The sequence below is a fragment of the Periplaneta americana genome, chromosome 13 (genome assembly GCF_040183065.1).
Source record: "Periplaneta americana isolate PAMFEO1 chromosome 13, P.americana_PAMFEO1_priV1, whole genome shotgun sequence".
Classification (NCBI taxonomy): domain Eukaryota; kingdom Metazoa; phylum Arthropoda; class Insecta; order Blattodea; family Blattidae; genus Periplaneta; species Periplaneta americana.
The window spans coordinates 110273033-110292131 of NC_091129.1; the positions used below are offsets into that span (position 1 = coordinate 110273033).

At 35.8% G+C, this 19099-nt stretch overlaps 1 long non-coding RNA gene across 6 annotated transcripts in view; it reads right to left on the reverse strand.

Moving 5' to 3' along the window:
* Positions 1-19099, reverse strand: part of LOC138712246 (uncharacterized) — a 63218-nt gene that overhangs the window by 19775 nt on the left and 24344 nt on the right. For 2 of the 6 annotated variants that reach the window (XR_011335678.1, XR_011335673.1), the window contains 5 exons: positions 13616-13736; positions 13047-13157; positions 12467-12584; positions 8842-12008; positions 1745-8384 (listed from right to left, as the gene is read on the reverse strand). This is a non-coding gene — a long non-coding RNA (uncharacterized lncRNA). Of the gene's footprint in view, positions 1-1744; positions 8385-8841; positions 12009-12466; positions 12585-13046; positions 13158-13615; positions 13737-19099 lie in introns of those variants that run through there. The other 4 variants (XR_011335674.1, XR_011335675.1, XR_011335677.1 and 1 more) reach the window with 4 other exon arrangements.

Below are 19099 nucleotides of genomic sequence, written 5' to 3' on the forward strand. Positions count from 1 at the left end.
TTGGGGACTTGGCCCCCAAACCTTCATCCAATTAATTTATAGTAATTAACCGGTCCATCATCTTTGGGTTGAAGGTACGAGTTACATTTTATAATGTGCTCTTTCTTGTTTTAGGGGGCTCCGCCCCCTAAAAACCCCTGTTGGGGACTTGGCCCCCAAACCTTCATGCAATTAATTTATAGTAATTAACCAGTCCATCACATTTGAGTTGAAGGTACGAGTTACATTTTATAATGTGTTCTTTCTTGTTTTATGGGGCTCCGCCCCCTAAAAACCCCTATTGGGGACTTGGTCCCCAAACCCTCATGCAATTGATTGATAATAATTAACCGGTCCATCACCTTTGGGTTGAAGGTACGAGTTACATTTTATAATGTGTTCTTTCTTGTTTTAGGGGGCTCCGCCCCTAAAACCCCAGTTGGGGACCTGGTCTGCATCTGTGTAACCGATCTGTCATCACGACAAATAAAAACTAACATGCCACACAACATTATTTTAAGAAACACAGGAAACAAGCATGAATAATATTCACCATTCTTAATGATCGTGGGATAGAAAAAAAAAACTTATAGAATAGAAATTACATGCAAACGTGCGTGTAATAAACAATAAGCAAACTATCTTCGATTAATCATTTCAAAACAACGTGAATATAGCGTGCATTGTGTAGGAAAATAATTTCTTATATGTTGCTCCCAATGTGCATCATTGTTAACTTATGAAAACAAATGAAAATTAACATGGCATATAAACACTATTTGAAGAAAGATAGGAGATATTAAGTAATATTCCTCGTTCTTAATGATCTTCGGATGGAAAATAACAATGAAATATGTATAAAATATAAATTACATACAGGTGAGCATATAAAAAAACAGTAAGTAGAATCATTTATTCGATTAATAAGTTTAAATTACTCCAGGTTTAGTGTAAGAGTGGTCTATGTAACGAGTACCAGTTACTAGGAAAATACCAAATTTATAAGTAATTTGACTTTTCTAGATCCAGAAATTGCATTAGGTGTCAGTAAGAATGTTGAAAGGTCTAGTAACACACTTACTTCACTAGTTGATAAATATAAGAGAAAAGTAAACCAAGAATCAGTATTAAATGAATGGAGTCTTTTACCCAATTACTTTTCATCTGAAGAGAAAACTGTTTATTTAAATTTTTCTGTACTAAAATTTTGGAAGCGAATAGAAGAATGTCACAATTTCAAATCTAAATTTTTGTTAAAAAGTTGAGGAAAACTAGCCAAAATTTGCCTTTCTTTGCCCCATTCTAATTCAGCTGTAGAGCGCATATTTTCAATGGTGAGTGATATAAAAACGAAGAAAAGAAATAAACTATCAGCAAAAACAGTGCCTCTCTAGTGCGGGTGAAACTTGACATGAGCAACATGAACAAAAAGTGTTACAAGTATCCAATCACCGATGAAATGTTGAAACTGTTCAATGAAAATATGTAGCCTACAACAAGGATTCAAGAGACAACAAAATAGCTGGGCTGCTGGTTGCAGAAGAAGAATGTGAACAGGATCATCAATAATATGCCGATCTAAGGGTGAGTACTCTGTTGCATTGTGATATTAGGAACATTGTCTTGTTCTAATTTATTATTTTATACATCTTGATTACACAACTTTTAACACTGTATCACTTCGAAATATGTATGATAAGACTTTCTTGTGTTAAATTCTAACACATTTCGACTATTTATGGGTCATCTTCAGAACTGGTCATTGTTGGTCTTGGCGCCTCTTGTTGTTTCCTGTGAGGGTGTGTTCGTAGTGTAGAGTCAAAGAGTGTATGTGTTTTGAAATTGAGTTGTGTGTTGAGAATATCGTTGGGGTGTGATTTCGTGTGTCTGTATATTTCATATTGTTCTAGGGTAATTCCATTTGTGAAAGACACGGCAAACGACTCTCTACAAAAATATAAAGATTTATCTCTACTTTAACATAGTATTAGCAGACTTTGAAACTATATCAGATACAAAGTGCATGTACACAGCTACACTTTCATGTAAGAAGCAAGTATCAAGCTCTATTTATTGCAGATTTCTAAGTACAAGTAATGTTGTGACAGACACGACAAAAAAAGGAACACAAATTAAAGGGAAGTCCAACAATGTACTACTATATCTTCCAATATTAACTACTTCTTTTGTTAGTACTATATAATCATAGAAAGGTAGAATATCCTTCCTTAATATGCTACAGATAGTTTTTCATTTGAAACATTTATGAAGTATATATTAAGCCCTATTCTCGTGACAGACACGACATACAAACTGTGACAGACACTACATATTCCAAATATGATTTACAAAATTACATGCATAATGCAAATTAAAGAACATCATTATCAAAACAGATAGCCTATGTTGAAAATTTAGTTTAAGCCTATTATCAAATTGTGGCTCTGGTAGAATTTTTATAACCTGGTCTTTGTCAATATTAGCCTCATCATCAATAGCAGGCCAAAAGAATTTCTTGGACTTTCTCTCATGCCGAAGGAATTTTACATGAAGTGTATCGTCCTTGTTTGTTAAGATTTGGGCAACATATTTTTTTCTCTTCTCTTTTGACAGCAAATACTGTACTAGAATCCATGTTCCAGGTTTCAGATCACCTTTTCCCTGTTCACACTCCTTCAGCTGAATAGTAGTTACTTCACCTGATTTGAAGTTAACATGGAAACCTTCTAAATCTTCTGATATTGTATGAACACTGATGATGTATGGCTGAATAGATCGGAAACAGTGAGCTTTTCGAGTTTCTGGAATGTTATGAACACCAGTGTTCCATATTTTATCAAGTTTTGGGTTCCATCCATCAATAACCTCGGTAGAAACATAAAGTATAGAGATGCTTGGACACACTTTTGCTGCATAGTTAGCCAATTCCTCAATACTGGTTGGGTCAACTTTTCTTGCTTTAAGATTTTCCTGTAACCTTCTTTTCAAACACCATCCACAGCACCCTTGCCATGTGAGGTGGCAATGAAGTGCCAATTTATTGAAATACCGGTACCGGTTACCGTTGTAATGTAACAAAGCATGTATTTCTGTTTGAAGTGCTGTCCACAGCCGTCAGATTGGTAGTTTATTTTCTTCACATCAAGTGTTGGGTGTCGAGCCTGAAAATCTTTCAATACAGCATCATTAAAAGCAACAACACTATATTTGTCATGCATCATATAATCTGATAGGCAGGCATAGCAAGCAACTTTCACTTTGAGGACATTTCTCGATAATATATGACCGAGCAGTACACAGTGCAGGATCTGGATGCCCAATGTGCAGATTGTATCTCATCCTGATATTTAAATGTGAAATTTTCACTAAAATCAATCTGGACTACTATTGATGATGAGCTGACACTGCTTTCATTCGGTCAAAATTAGAAGCTTGTTTCACTTGAATATATTTGTACCATAGGAAGTATGTGCATTTCTCTTCAATTTTATTTAAAACATCTCGAATTGTTGCGCTTTGCTTTGCGCGGATTAGTTTGTCTTCATCTTTCAACCACTGATGAAACATACAAATTTCATCTGAATCTTTGTTTTCGGTAGCATTTTCCATTAGAATTCTGTATTTTTTCAACTCTCCACATTCATTGCAGGTCTGTAACATACAGTCCTTGTTATCAGGATCACAAACAATGGCTGACACAAAGTCGCCTGTTCTCTTTGGAAAGTTAGGAACAGCATCAAGTAAAAGGCGAATGTTCTCATGATACAAACAGAGACATAGATTTTCTGGTGTTTGAGATTGTAACATTACATGTTTTGGACGCAAATGACTGAATTTTGACAAGCCTATGCAACATCTGGGTATTCCCTTTTAAACTCTTCAAATATTTCTCCAATGGTGAAGTAAAGATAGCGTTTTTGCATTTTATGTTTTTTTCCATCTGGTCTCTTCGTAATAATGTAATCCTTCATACCAGGTGCTTGATATGAAATGGTATCTTTTACATAGAACAGTGAAACTAAATCAGTTGTTTCATGAAATTGCAGCTCGTCCTATTTTCTTTGCTTTAATTTCTGCGGGATTCACATTCTTGAAGAGTGCTCGCACAACAGTCGACCATTTTCTTGGACTTGCGGGTAATGCTCGCTTTGCCTTAGCAACTGCCTTTCCAAAAGATGCTCTAGGGTGAATATCAGAATAGGCTGCATTTTCATGAACTGAATTTCGGGAATATAAGTTGTTTAAAAAATCTGAAAAAAATTAACATGATCTACCAGGTGTTCATAAGCAAGTCTTTAGCAGTAGCAGAGCTAAATACTCAAAATTTAATTTTATTTCACATTTTGAAATTTTGAGTGTCCATGCTAAGGACGAAGTGCCCATGCTAAAGACTTTGTGTTAGAAACCAGAATGTTAATTAAAGAAAGAAGAGTAGAAGTTACCTTGTATATAAAAACTTTATTAGTCAAATGGATATGCATTACAACTTACTTTTAAAAATGTACTTCACAATATTTAAGCAAAACCTAAATTAGGAATGGAAATTGGGAAAAGTGAAGGTAGCTACTCGAGAACTACATGGAACAGGACTTCCAATCTTTTTCACCACATCATCAAATGGATATGTCATTTTGTCCCTTTGTGCTGGCCATTTGTATTTTCCTCCAACTGTAGGATGCATTACCATAACCTCAACGTAATTAATACCCACTGCTGTCACTTCTCCCGGGTAGTGAATTCCGTCATAGGTCACAACTACCCAATCTCCAATTTCATAGGAAGCTGTTGAGCTCTTGGAGGTTTCAGTACAATCTGAAACATGATTTTACAAATTAATTAAACTTGCCGAACTTGTTCTTTCTTTTATTTTAAAAATATTTATTACTGGTATTACTGTCTTATGACTTGATTTTTATAATAATAATAATTTTACTTAAATACAAAATATATTTATAGGCTAATATTTTATGAAAAATCTAAAAAATTAGCTTCACCACTAGTTTAAAAGTAACTGGCTATGTTTATGAATAAACATTCATAAATAATTGTTCAATTACCTTGTTTTGTTGATGAAGATGGAATCTGTGTGCCCATATGGTAGTGCTTACAAACTGCATCTACTGCACATTCAAAGCACCCTAATTCTCGAAACATGAGATGACCACTTGCTTTTGTCCAGCAGACTTGATGAACTTTCATAGATCCAGCAAATAATAATATAATTCTTTTACATTCAATATCTGTTATGGCTTCCTCACTCATGGGTTCCATGTATACACCAGAAATGTTTGCCCTCAGTGAACTTAAAAGAACCTCAAAGCTCGAAATGTCATTGCCTTCTGCAACAAGGCGATCAGCAGTACATTTTAAAAGACCTCCTATGCCATCTGCCCAGACTCAGAATAATTCCAAGTAATATTTTCAATGCAAGGAAAGGTGCTAGGAATGTAGGATTTTATCATTGCATACATAGTTTTGTTACGGTACTGCGTACTTGGACTGTCAGAGCAGAAATGTAGATTTTTAACATTTGGAAATTTATCTAAGTACTTTTGTATAATTGGAGACATATGTGCAACTATGGCAAAGGTGTCGTGGCGTAGGCTTTTAGATAAAGTGCAAAATGACTCTTTTATGCCACCTTCTGCATAAACTACACCAGTGTGAAGTGTAACTTGCTCCCTCGAAGCTCCAAAGTGCACAGATTGTGCTTCAGCAGAATATTTGCACATATAATTTTCAGAAAAATCAATGTGAAAAAGTAGGTTTGTAGACTGTAAGTTCTCCTTTAATTTTGACATGACTGAATACTGATGTTTGATGTTGAACTTATGTTGCATGAAACCCACTATACTATTTTCAAACATATCTACCAAATTACCTACATTTAAATGTACTTCATCTTTCACTGTCTTTTTTACTTCAGTCTCTAATTTTGACTTGTTACTTATAACTTTTTCCTTCTTAGTGACCCACTGCTTAACAGACACTTGTTGGTGATAGTCAAAGTCGTTGTAACAAACACTTTTGTGCTCACCAGAAGTGCACACCCTTCTGTAACAATCTTCCTTTTCTTCCTCACACATCATCATTTTAATTAGATCCACTTCATCATTCGTGTCAACTATTTTTAAAGCATGTATTTTCTATACTATCATTTTGAAGTTCTCGTGTTTAACACAAAGACAGGTATCTCGTTCACTCAGCTTTGGTGGCACTATCCAAAAGGGACGTAGTCTACAAAAGGCAGGATAGCTTATTTGGAAACTCTGAATGCTTAGAAACTTACGGTGGAGATTTTTGATTGTGTCTGTGAAGTATCTTTTTTGCTTCTGAATGCCTTTTCTTGAAATGACGTCTTTCTTCCCAGGACATACACATGAGTTATCATCCTTTTCCAAAAAAGTTGTTACCACATTTCTTATGTACTCCACTCTATTTCTTTTCATTCTTTCATAATGTAAGCTCTTGGATCGTTTTGAGTTAGACTTTACAATTGAACGAGAAAGAAACATTTTGGCTTCCTTTGCCAGTCTATACTTCTTGATAATCTTTCCAGATATAGCTTTAGTAAATATTTGCTTCTCTTTCTCACTTGTCTTTAATTTCTTGTAATTTTCTGATAACTCTTTGGAAATTACTTCACTAAACAAAAGCTTTCTTCTTATATCCTTTCCTATATTTCTTCCTCTCAGCAATTTTTTTACTGTAGTTTTAGGTGTTAAATCTTGCTGGCTGCTCACTCCTGACCTAGCTCTTTGCCATCGTTTCTTGTACTTATTGCATTTTTTCCTGAGTTTCTCATTTTCAGCCTTCAGTTTATTTATGTCACGGTAAGCCTTTGCTCTGTCCCGGCGAACAAGTTTTCTACCCCTTTTTTTCTGATTACTTTCACTTTTGTTTATACCCTGGGATGTGTTCAGGGTTTCTGCAACTGTTGGTGTAAGTGGCATATATTTAGACTCGCTTATCTCTTCATCGCTGTCGGAAGTTTCTGGCGTATTTTCTCTGACAAATGTGTTAATTTTTTCTTGTGCCTGTAATTTCTTTTTTCTGTTCTCCACTTTCTTCTATACATTCTTTTTTCACGATAATCCATGTCATTCACCAATTTAACTCTTCCTGACTCCTTTGCCTTTAAATAAATTTCATGCTTTTTGTCTTTTAGTGCTTTCAATTTTTCTGCATTTTTTGTTTATATTTTCACGCCTCCTTTTCTCACACTCTCTCTTCCTTTTCAATCTTTTTTCATTGCTTAAACGCCCCTTGGTTCTAGCCATTACCTACAAAAATTATATAGCCATTTAAGATCTAAATGCAATAAAACATAAATTTGGTCCATAGCATGGATTCTAAGTCTTTAGCATGGCTGAAAAAATCCATGCTAAAGACAACTGAGTGTGTCCATGCTAAGGACAAAAGTTCTGTTAACCTAACTTATCTTTCATATGCAAAGTTCAATCAGTATGAAACGTTTCACGCAGGTACTACTTTCAGATGGCTTTTAAATCATTAGTAACATTTTAATTTAATAATAATAACTTAGCCATAATTCAATCCATACTAAAGGCATATACTTTTCATACTCATCAACAAGGAGTAAAAACACAGTTCTAATCACTTTTCCCTCCAATTTGAACACAATGTAGCCAACCTGGTGTACAGCCAAATATATCTACCCCAGAAAAAGTATAAAACTAAATATCCTCACTTAGTGAGGGGCTTTTAAATACTGTCCACGCTAAAGACATGAGACTTAGGGGACAATGTTTCAGACACTTGTAATAATTATTATCAAAAAAAAAAAAAAAAAACAATTATACAAATCAGTCCTCAAAACATATATATATATATATATATGGCCCTTATTCATTATTTTAAATTTAATGCCAACACTTACAATGTATACATATATCTATAAAAGTGTAGTTGGGGACATCCTTGCTACTGGACATTTTATGACATTTAAAAATTACAGCTTTCTTAAGATAACTTAAGCAAATCTAATAACCATCTAAAATCATTCACAATAATGTGTGCATCTATTAAAAAAATAATAAAGTTTGAGAACTTGTAAGTTGATAGAGAAATTATATCGGGACGCAAAATGCAGCCTATTCTGATATTCACCCTCTAGTCTTATACGCAGGTGAATCCAGTTCATTCGCAGAATTAGCATTGCCTGCATTCCTCTTCGCCTGTTGTTTTTTGAAACAGTACTTCCTCTGCTCCTCCTTTTTTTTCCTCAAAGTTTCTCTTGCTTCTTTAGATGCTCTCTCTTTAAGTAATTTCCTCAAATGGCGTTTCTTTTCTGTCTCTTTCTTGACATACTCTTGATACAGGCCCTTTTCTTTTAGCCTCTCCCTTTGCAGACGTTTCCTCTCTGCAGCAGTCTTCCCCATTACCTATAAATAAATGTTTTCTGGATAATAATAATTTTGTGCACAGGTAAGGAAAAACATGTATATTTTGCTCACAGTAATTTAAAAAATATAGTGTGAAACAAAGAGATATTGATATGCTGCTAATGGAGCAAGAATATATGTGTGTGACAGACACGACAAACTTTCACTATATCTTTAATGGGTATTGGTAATTATGCACACCAAAAGTTACATGTAGTTTGCACTCCCTCAAGTGGTGGAACATAACAAAAATTGTGCATTAATTATATACACAGACTAGTAAGGACGAACTTTTCAATAATTACTGTGACAGACACGACATGATTTAACTATAATTTAAGGTTATAGTTGCTGCATTGTATGCATTGCAGCATATAAAAAGAGTACTTTATAATAATTTACAAGGATTATTTTACTCCAAACATCAAACTCTTATTATAAAAGTTGTAGTACATACCTGTAAATAATTGTCAAAAGTTGCACAAAATTAGCATATGTCTTCACTTCCAAACATCTTCAGTTCACAGTGCTGCCAACATATGATTTATGCAAAAATACGGCCAATTATCTTTGATTTCATAAAATATAGACATTAAAGTATCTGGTATAGCATTCAAGAATTGTCTAGAACCACTTTGAGAAAATGGCAATTTGGTTGACATAATTATGGAATTACCCTCTAGTGTGTTTAATTTCTGGCTTTTTGGTTGGATGTGTAGTATTTCCATGTCTGTGTTGATGTCTCTGTAGGTGTGGTTGGCATTTGTGATGTGTTCTGCATATTTGTATGATGGAAGGATCACCCGAATGGGTATTAGTTATTCTTCGCTATACTCAGAGATCGATTTTGTTCTTGCACGACACTCTGTGATGTGATATTGTTTGCATCTCTGCCCACACAACTCACACACGCATTCGGCGTTCGGGGTATGGAATGTCTTGTTTCTGCAAATTTTGTGGTGAAAGCCGTGTATGGCTAGTCTTGTAATGATATGTCTCTGCTCCTGATTCTCTCTGGTCCAGTTGCGGTCAGCTCCTGATTCTCTCTGGTCCAGTTGCGGTCAATCATTGCAGTCGTCTCATAGAAGTTGATGTCTATCTCCGCGCTCTTCGCTCTTCTTCGATCCAGTAATTTGGTGCTGGCTCCAGTAGATGGCAGATTGAGTCTTAGATCTTCTATGTAAAAAGTTTCCTTGGACAGTTCGTATGTTAATCTTGAAGGTGCATACTTTCCCACTCTGAGGGCACACTTCAGGAACCGTGCTTTCACTTTCTCAATGTGTTCTAAGTCATTGACTGTCAACTTTTCCCATATTAAATCCAGTCTGTACGTGACTATTGGGGATATTGCTGTGTCGAAAAGACCAGTGGCTGTCTTTAGAGATAATGATCCAATGTTCTTTATCCTATATTATGGCTTTCATGGCCTCTGCCGTCCTCTCCCGGATGTGGCAACTGAACGAGTTCCCTGTCGTTTGTAGGATTACGCCTAAGTATTTGAATCTCTTGACCGTTGTTAAGGGCTCGTTCTGTAGCATCACTATGGCCTTTGTTGAAGATCTCCCTCCCTTCCTGAATGTCATCAGGCAGGTCTTTTGCATGTTGATGCTCAGTTGGTTTTCCTCTGCCCATCTATCTAGTTCCACAAGGGTTTCCTGTAGCTCTTCTCCTGTGTTCTGCATATGTGGAGGTGTTTTGTAATTTTGTTATGGCTGTGACGTGTTCTTTGTAACGTGTTTGAAATGATCTGCCTGCCTGTCCTATGTAGAAGTTGTTGCAGGTGTTACATTTGAGTTTGTATACGCCTGTGTGGTTGTATTTGTTTGTTTGTGTTGTTTTTATTTTAATTCGTTTTCAAAATGTGTATTTTGGAGTTTAGACCATACCACCCCAAGAGGGATTTTTTTTAAATTTGAGGAATTTTTCAACCCATCTGAGGGATTTTCTTTCGTAAAAACCTGGAAACACTGGTAGAAGCATCGCCAATTTGTAAACAGACGTTTTCTCTCTCACGGCTAACCACCATATTCAACCACTTCTATGTATCAGAAATAATACAGTATATCAAGTGCCACATCACCTGTGGATTTCTGTGGGGAATAACATCAAGAGGCTCCAGGACGGTTGCAGAATAAACAATATTGAAGGTAACCTTGTTTTAATTTTATTTATCACACAACATCAACATATACACATTAAAAGTACTTCAGTTTAAAATGTCTAGAGCCAGAAGAATAGTAGAAGAAGCTCTGAAACAATTTGATGAACATAGAAGTTTCGGTGATGATATTGATGAGAACCAAAACATTGAAGTTAAAGAATATGCTACTTTGACACCTGTTCCACCAGGTAAGTTAAAAATCATAATTTATATACATAACATTAGTTATTTATGTACACAGGTTTAAATCCCAAGTGATTATACACCATTTATCATGATCATTCACGAACTAACAAAGAGCAATTGAATCGATTATTTTTGAAAGGTCATATGTCCACTTTCATCAATTTTGCAGGAGATGCAAAAAACACTTTATTTTGCTACTGGTACTTTGATGTCTTGATTTCCTATCATAATCAATTATGAGCAATAATCTCTAAGTAATGTAACTCTGAAATATTAAAAGAAACATTAGCGAAAGAGAATGCTATCTTCAGTTGTAGCTTTCTACACCACCGATAAGTTGGAGGCAAAGAATGCTAAGTCTAGTTAACGCTGTTTGACTCTTATTATTTTTAAAATGCCAGAACGGTAACTCCAAAAAAATTTAAACTATTGAAAATAAGATAATAGTAGTTTGGTGGTCGAAAGGTATGACGTTTATATTTTTAACACTACCTTAAACTGAAAAGTCGATTTTTGGAGTTAGGTAATGTTGTCTGACTCTAAGCCCTCGATTTCCAGCAATTGTTATGGAATGTGCAAGTACTGTTGATATGTAGGCCTACTGAAAAACTCCAACTTTATCTGCTTCTGATTTTTATTTTTTTACTATTATTTCCACATGTGATGAGATGGTCGCTAGTGATACTTGGTCTGCTCTGAAGTTGTTGTATAGCTCAAAAATGACACTAGCTTATGCCAGATAATTAAGAGGCTATGTTATGATATGGCATATATAGAGGCTGAACAAATTCACGCACACTTGGTCACTATTATGGGTCTTTGTGCTAGCACAAAATTTGTATGTGTGTGAGATAAGGCCGAGAAATTTTGTATGGAGCCCTCTGTTAGTGACGTGTTGTTATACTTGCTGTAAGACAAGATGAGGATTTTTATCATCCTTAAAATTCCACCATCCGCACCTGGGTTTGAATATACAAACTCGGATCCAATGACAGCACGATGAATGCTAGACTACTAAGGTCTACATATCAAATGTATCTTTTCTCTTAATTTGTATGTATTACAATATACAGTAGGCCTAACTTGAAAAGGCTGTCTTTTAGTAATTTTAGTTAAGTAATGGTACCATGGCACATTTCTGTCATAATAAAATTAAAAATATATTTTACCTTCTACAGTTGAAAAGACTATACAAAAATCTTCCTCAGATAAACCGCTATGACTTTATCTTCACCATCTTTATGAGTCAACCTGTGTGATCGTCCTCCTCTGCACGCCTAATATGAAACAAACAAGAACAGATCATTAGTAACTCTGCTGATAAATCATTTTACCACTATAATAAGTTAAATAAAAATGAACTGGTCTTGAGATAGGTTAGATCGAACTTGAACTCTTCAATCAAAACAGTGGACTTAAAATGTAGATTTGTCTTTGGCATGAGCATCTACATTATTAGACTATATTTTTTAAATGTTGCTAAGGTGTCTATTGTTAAATATCAAGACTCTTATGGAGAGTATGGAAAATCAGAACATATTTAATTATTTTCAGTTAGTATCCTTGACTTCGAGATTTCTTAAATATGTGGATTCCGGTATATATATCTTTTCCCTTAATTTGTATGAATTACAATATACAGTGACTTGAAAAGGCTGTCTTTTAGTAATTTTAGTTAAGTAATGGTACCATGGCACATATTTCTGTCATAATAAAATTTAAAAAAATATTTTACCTCCTACAGTTGAAAATACAATGCAAAAATCCTCCTCGGATAAACCACTATGACTTATTGTCACTCTGTTTTCTCCATTCTTTAGTGCCAATCTATGGGACCTCCCTCCTCGGCAGGCCTAATATGAAACAAACAAGAACAGATCATTAGTAACTCTGCTGATAAATCATTTTACCACTATAATAAGTTAAACGAAAATGAACTGGTCTTAGAGATAGGTTAGATCGAACTTGAACTCTTCAATCAAAACAGTGGACTTAAAATGTAGATTTGTCTTTGGCATGAGCATCTACATTGTTAGAGTATATTTTTTAAAATGTTGCTAAGGTATCTATTGTTAAATATCAAGACTCTTATGGAGAGTATGGAAAATGAGAACAACATATTTAATTATTTTCAGTTAGTATCCTTGGCTTCGAGATTTCTTAAATATGTGGATACCGGTATATATATCTTTTCTCTTAATTTGTATGTAATACAATTTACAGTAACTTGAAAAGACTTTCTTTTGGTAATTTTAGTTAAGTAATGGTACCATGGCACATATTTCTGTCATAATAAAATTAAAAATATATTTTACCTTCTACAGTGGAGTACACGAGGAAAAGTCCTCATGTGATATGCTACTGTAATTTAATTTTGGTCGATTTTCATCATTCACTAATCTGTGATATTGTCCTCCTCGGCAGCCCTAATATGAAACAAACAAGAACAAATCATTAGTAACTCTGCTGATAAATCATTTTACCACTATAATAAGTTAAATGAAAATGAACTGGTCTTGAGATAGGTTAGATCGAACTTGAATTCTTCAGTCAAAACAGTGAACTTAAAATGTAGATTTGTCTTTGGCATGAGCATCTACATTATTAGACTGTATTTTTTAAAATGTTGCTAAGGTGTCTATTGTTAAATATCAAGACTCTTATGGAGAGTATGGAAAACCAGAACATATTTAATTATTTTTAGTTAGTATCCTTGGCTTCGAGATTTCTTAAATATGTGGATACCGGTATATATATCTTTTCTCTTAATTTGTATGAATTACAATATACAGTAACTTGAAATGGCTGTCTTTTAGTAATTTTAGTTAAGTAATGGTACCATGGCACATATTTCTGTCATAATAAAATTAAAAATATATTTTACCCTCTACAGTGGAAAACATAATGAAGAAGTCCTCTTGTCCTAATCCACTATAATTCAATTTGGGTCGATTTTCACCATTACTTTGGGATAGTAATCTATGCGATCAGCCTCCTCTGCAAGCCTAATATGAAACAAACAAGAACAGATCATTAGTAACTCTGCTGATAAATCATTTTACCACTATAATAAATGAAAATGAACTGGTCTTAGAGATAGGTTAGATCGAACTTGAACTCTTCAATCAAAACAGTGGACTTAAAATGTAGATTTGACTTTGGCACGAGCATCTACATTATTAGACTATATTTTTTAAAATATTGCTAAGGTATCTATTGTTAAATATCAAGACTCTTACGGAGAGTATGGAAAATCAGAACAACATATTTAATTATTTTCAGTTAGTATCCAGTTAGTAGTATCGAGATTTCTTAAATATGAGGGAGATGCTTGAAAAAAAAAAAAAGAAACACATGGCATATAATATTTTACAATTTTAAAAATTAAGTAGGCTAATATATTATCATGGACAAAGGGAATATAGGGCCTACCTGAAATCAGGTGTTGTACAGAGCCATTATTATCAAAGGCCGAGACGTAGATGGAGTATAATATTAAAATGGATTTGAGGGAGATGGGATATGATGATAGAGACTGGATTAATCTTGTACAGGATAGGGATCAATAGCGGGCTTATGTGAGGGCGGCAATGAATCTCCAGGTTCCTTAAAAGCCATTAGTACTCCATTGTTGATAGAGAAGATGAATGGAAGAAACAAGGTTATTAGAATTAGTTTTTTTTTTTTACTTATTTAACGATGCTGTATCAACCACGAGGTTATTTAGTGTTGATGGAATTGGTGATAGCAAGATGATATTTGACGAGATGAGGCCGAGGATTAGCCATAGATTACCTGACATTTGCCTTATGGTTGGGGAAAACCTCGGAAAAAATCCAACCAGGTAATCAGCCCAAGCGGGAATCGAACCCACGCCCAAGCACAATTCCGGATCAGCAGACAAGCCCTTAGCCGACCAAGCTACGCTGGTGGCATTTATTAGACGTAGTGGATGAACATGTTTGAGATGGTATTGGAAACTAATTTTGTTTCTGCTATAACTGAACAATTTTCCGCACTTCATACAAAACACCATTTCTGTCCATCACCTTTCCACAATTGTTTAGGAAAGAGTTTGATTTTCGTATGCAATGGTAATGATAGCCTAAGCACCTAAGTTTTAGGACATGGCAGCACTCTATGGTCATGTTTGGTGAGTTACTTTAGCGGCAACATCCGTAACATCAATCTAGTCCAGTGTTAGCGCTGTACTGTTGATTCAAGCGCTTCCAATGTGTCGGTCGATTTGTTTACAGTTTTCTTATAATTTTGTAACTTCACTGTGTTTGAAGTAAGTAGTATGCATTTGAGTGATCTGGATTTTATATCATAATAATAATAATAATAATAATGATTTATTTAACCTGGCAGAGTTAAGGCCATACGGCCTTCTCTAACACTCAACAGGTGTTCTAAAAGTACAACTAATTACCTGCTAATTTGAGTAAAAATATCTTCATATGACTATTCACAGCTAAACTATTCTAACGATGGCAGTTGCGGTTCACATACGGTTGTGCTTCCCAATACCTCTCTTGCGTTCCAACATTCAATCAAAAAAAGTGACTAACAGTAAGTGTCTGTTTGTGGTGAACTTTGATATCATTGTCCTGTATTTATGATGGGTTCACTCAAATTGCAGCAGTGTTGAAACTCCTTAAAATTTTATTTGTAACTTTTGTCAATACACATGAAAGAAAATTTAGTTAAGGGGAGGGAGATTATGCCTTACCCTTTAATACTGCTTGTGTATTAAGGGGTTGACTCACAAGTCAAGAAATGCTGATCACTGTCCTATACAGATTTTACAAGGTAGTTATGTTTCTTTCACCATATGGTGACTTTTGATCGGTTCGGTTAATCAATTAAATAGACAGCTCTAATTTTTTCTCACTTACTCACTCACTCAATCGCTTTCACACTGAACCTATCTCTGCATCTCTTTCACACATAACCAAAAATCATAAGGATATGTTTGTTGACCTCAAAACAGGAATTTCTATTGAAGTCTTGAAAACAGTTTGTTCATGTTTGCTGTAATTTGTCTACAAAAGAGTAAGCTTATGTAGAACGCATTGAATTTTCCAATACCTGAACTATGAAGATCTTTGGTACTGAAAACATACCCTCTAATGAGGGTATGTTTTCAGTCCTAAATTTTCTCAGTATTTGTTCTATTGTAAATGCACGATCTCTGGCGTACAGAAATCCAGCACTTGACCCGTGTGTCATTAACACGTTGACTGCCACTTGACGCATATATACGTTCCTATACATGCTGTGAGACGTATATACGCTTCAAGCGGCAGTCAACATGTTAATATAAGGAGAACCATGTCATGTGTTGAAATGTTTTTTCTTGCAGAATCTGGAAAAGAATAGAAGTATATAATATTACAATTTAGACAATTGAAAGAAAAAAAATATTCCGTATATTTTATTTATATATATATATATATATATATATATATATATATATATATATATATATATATATATATAAGCTATTTTTTCATGGAAAAAAATATTGAGCTTTCTAAAGCAAGAAGACAAGAACACTAGTTTACATTAATGACATGTCAATCATATACTGCACGAACACACTAAATTATATCTGGTACAGATTTTGTCCTATAGGCTACCAGTGGTTGGCAAAGATTACGTCTTATAATAAATAGAATTGCGCACAAATGTGCATTGTGAGTCTATAAATGGTCTTTCTTGCTATAAGAGTTTAAGCTTTTCGTCCTTTTTGGGCAATATTCTAGATGGTATTGCTTGCATTGGCATCCACACAGGGAACACACACAGTCTTCATCCGCTTGGTGGAAACCTGGTTTTCTCACAGATCTCGTGATGGAAGCCGTGAATGGAGAATCGAGTTAGCACATGGCACTGTGGTTGGTCGGGGTTCGCCCAAGCTCGATTTATCATTGCTTCTGTGGCGTAGAAGTCCATATCGATCTCACTTCGCTTCCTTATTCTCTCTCTAGGAGGTCGTCATATTGTTCTGTTGCCGGCAGATGGTGCAATAGCCTCAGCTCTTCTATTAGAAATGATTCCCGTGTCAGTTCATATACAAGTCTAGAGGGGGCCATTTTTGATACCCCAAGTACTCTTTTTAGGAACGTGGCTTTTACTTTCTCCAGTTGTTCTAGATCTTTCTTCTTCAGATATATCCATACTATTTGCAGGCCATAGGCGAGTATTGGAATAATTTTTGCGGTGAATAGCTGTTTTGCCGTGTCCAGAGATAGTCTATTTATGAGTTTTATGTCACTGATGGCTCTTATGGCTGCAACTGATTTTTCCGCGATGTTTGCTGAAGCATGTGCCTGTTGTTTGGAAGGTTACTCCGAGGTATTTGTAGTGGCTGGATTGTTTCAGTGGTTCTTGTCCGTAATACACCAGTTCATGTGTTGCCACCCTTCCTCCTTTTCTGAAGACCATCTGCATAGTCTTGCTTTTGTTTATGCGTAGTGCGTTTTCTTCTGTCCATGCTATGAGGGTGTTGAAACTTCCTTGTAGATCTCCATGTTCCGTCGCGCATAGGACCATAATATCATCTGCATACAAGTATATGGTAGCTTTACAGTTTGCTAGTTTTGGCGCTTGGACGACATCTGCCGTGGTGTATTGAATAGCAGAGGGCTTATTGGATCACCTTGGAGGACTCTATTCGTTTGAACTGTACGTGTCGATGTCGTTACGTTGTCGTCTATGGTCACCCTGTTGACTGTCATAATACACCTGATGATGTAGGTCAGATAGTCGTCTCCAATTATCGTTTCGAGTTTCTTCATTATTATCTGTCTGTCGAGCAGATCAAAGGCTTTTTTGAAATCGATAAATATTGTATACAGTTTCCCTTTGGCTTGTCTGAGTGCCGCTTGGATGTCGGACAACAGGTTGTTTATGGCATGCAAGGTGGATCTCCTCTTCGTGAAGCCGAATTGTTCCCCTGGTATCCTTTTGTCTGTCAGGTCGTATAGTCTCTTTGTCAGAACTTTTGAGAAGACTTTGAATAGTGCATTCTCCAGTGCTATGCCTCTGTAAGTATCTGGCGAGGATGTAGGACCTTTGCCTTTATAAAGAACTTTGATGGTGGAGTGTCTCCACTTTTCCAGAATGGTGCCGTATTCCAGGCACTTGTTGAATAGCTGAGTCCATATCTGGATTAGGTGCGGTGCTGCCAGTTTAAGGTGCTCGTTAGCAATGCCGTCTGGTCCTACTGCTTTTCTAGTTTTTGTTCCCGTTATAGCAGCTAATATCTCCTGCTCCGTTATTTTTGGGAATATTGGGTGGTGACTGTTTTGTACCGGCAGCGCTGCGTCACTTCTACTCTGGTACAGAATCTCACGAGAGTGGTCTACCCAAGTCTGCATTTGTATCATGTTTGGAAAGGAGGGTCTTGTTGTCTTGAGGGCCGTAAAAGGATCGTCCATTGCAAATTTGATCAGTTGTTGCGCTTCCTTTTCAAGATGGCTCACCCTTTTTCTCTCTCAGTAGATTCTTGTAGTGTCTTCTTTTTTTCGTTATATTGCTTCAGGATTTCTGTGTTTGATGAGTTCCTTGCTCTGTGTAGGAGTTTAAGGACTTTCTGCCTTTCTTCATAGCACTCTCTGTCAAACCAGGGCTGAGATTTCTTCTTCGGGATGTTTTCCTCTATTTGGGCTTCCTTGATTATGTTTTCTAAAATTTGGGCAGCTCGTTTATGTTTCTGCTTTGTAGTTCCTTTTGTGCTTTGTTTTTTGTGTTGTCAGCGAGTTCCGCCAAGACTCTGGTGTCCAGGCTTCTCCTTATTTTCTGGTGGCTCCCAGCTGGTTTCTTTTGTATGTTTTCCCATGTAAGTTTGATGTAGACAGGTATATGCTTTCTGATTGGGGTTGTTGATGTGTTTCTCATTGTCTTGGAGTGGGTTGCATCGATGTCACAGGGTCGTCAGTGAAATCCATTTTTTCAGTAGAAGTGCTTATTCGGGTTGAATTAGTTTCTGCAATTTGCTGTGATGGGTTGATGTTCTGGGTCGATGTGGTCTCTCCCACACTATTTCGAATTAACTTTGCGGGCTTTTCTCCGACTACTGAAACCATGTCTACATCACTTGCTGATCGCATTGATACGCTGCTCTGTCTGGTGGAAATGCTCAGTCTTCGTTTTCTGGACTCTGGCGAGCTGGTCATAGTCACAGTACTGCCGGCATGATTAGCAGCGAAAAACCTACGCCATTCTTTTCTGATAATGCCATTTTTTAATGCTAGGGGTACTGCAGAGTTCACAGCCGTTGTAATCTGACTTAGTTGTAGGTCTTGAGGGTATCTTTCCCGTACAAATTGAATGATATCAAGTTTGTTAACACCGGCTCTGT